Source organism: Arachis duranensis, chromosome 10 (assembly GCF_000817695.3).
Source record: "Arachis duranensis cultivar V14167 chromosome 10, aradu.V14167.gnm2.J7QH, whole genome shotgun sequence".
NCBI lineage: Eukaryota > Viridiplantae > Streptophyta > Magnoliopsida > Fabales > Fabaceae > Arachis > Arachis duranensis.
Genome location: NC_029781.3, coordinates 59,923,283 through 59,924,325, shown reverse-complemented (window position 1 = coordinate 59,924,325; position 1,043 = coordinate 59,923,283). Strand labels below are relative to the sequence as shown.

The 1,043-nt window shown below is 37.5% G+C and overlaps 1 non-coding gene across 1 annotated transcript; it reads right to left on the bottom strand.

Annotated features, from left to right (window-relative positions):
• Positions 1–915: 915 nt before the first annotated feature.
• On the bottom strand, positions 916–1,023 carry LOC127743693 (small nucleolar RNA R71). The gene has a single exon (XR_008005077.1). It is a non-coding gene; the product is annotated as a small nucleolar RNA R71 (small nucleolar RNA).
• Between the last annotated feature and the right edge of the window lie 20 nt (positions 1,024–1,043).

Sequence of the window (1,043 nt, the reverse complement as noted above, 5' to 3'; positions counted from 1 at the left end):
CAATCATATCTTCTTAACCACATCTTTTTCAAAATAGTTTTCAAAATATCTTTTTTATTTCTACTTTCAAAAATCTTTTTCAAAAATCACTTTATTTCTTTCCCAATCTTAGTTTTCGAAAATCAATTACTTTTTTTTCAAAATTTCTTTTAATTAAGTCACTTTAATTTTCGAAAATTTCTTCCCCTCTTCTCACATCCTTTTATTTATGGACTAACACTCGTCCTCAATGCACAATTTAAACCCTATCTCTCTTGATAAGTTCGAATTCTTCTACCTCCTCCTTCTATTCTTCTTTTCCTCTGACATCTCAAGGAATCTCTAAACTGTGACATAGAGGATTCCATATTTTCTTGTTCTCTTCTCTTTCATATGAGCAGGAGCAAAGACAAAAGCATTCTTGTTGAGGCTGACCCTGAACCTAAAAGGACCTTGAAGCGAAAGCTAAGAGAAGCTAAAGCACAACTCTCTATAGAGGACCTAACAGAAATCTTCAAACAAGAAGAACCCATGGCAGCCGAAAACAACAATAATGCCAATAATGCAAGGAAGGTGCTGGGTGACTTTACTGCACCTACTCCCGACTTCTATGGGAGAAGCATCTCTATCCCTGCCATTGAAGCAAACAACTTTAAGCTTAAGCCTCAATTAGTTTCTCTAATGCAACAGAATTGCAAGTTCCATGGACTTCCATTGGAAGATCCTCATCAGTTTTTAGCTGAATTCTTGCAAATCCGTGATACTGTCAAGACTAATGGGGTTGACCCTGAGGTCTACAGACTTATGCTGTTCCCTTTTGCTGTAAGAGACAGAGCTAGGATATGGTTGGACTCACAACCTAAAGAAATCCTGAACTTTTGGGAAAAGCTAGTCAATGCCTTCTTGGCAAAGTTCTTTCCACCTCAAAAATTGAGTAAGCTTAGAGTGGAAGTCCAAACCTTCAGACAGAAGGAAGGAGAATCCCTCTATGAAGCTTGGGAAAGATACAAACAATTAATCAGAAAATGTCCCTCTGACATGCTTTCTGAATGGAGCATCATAGG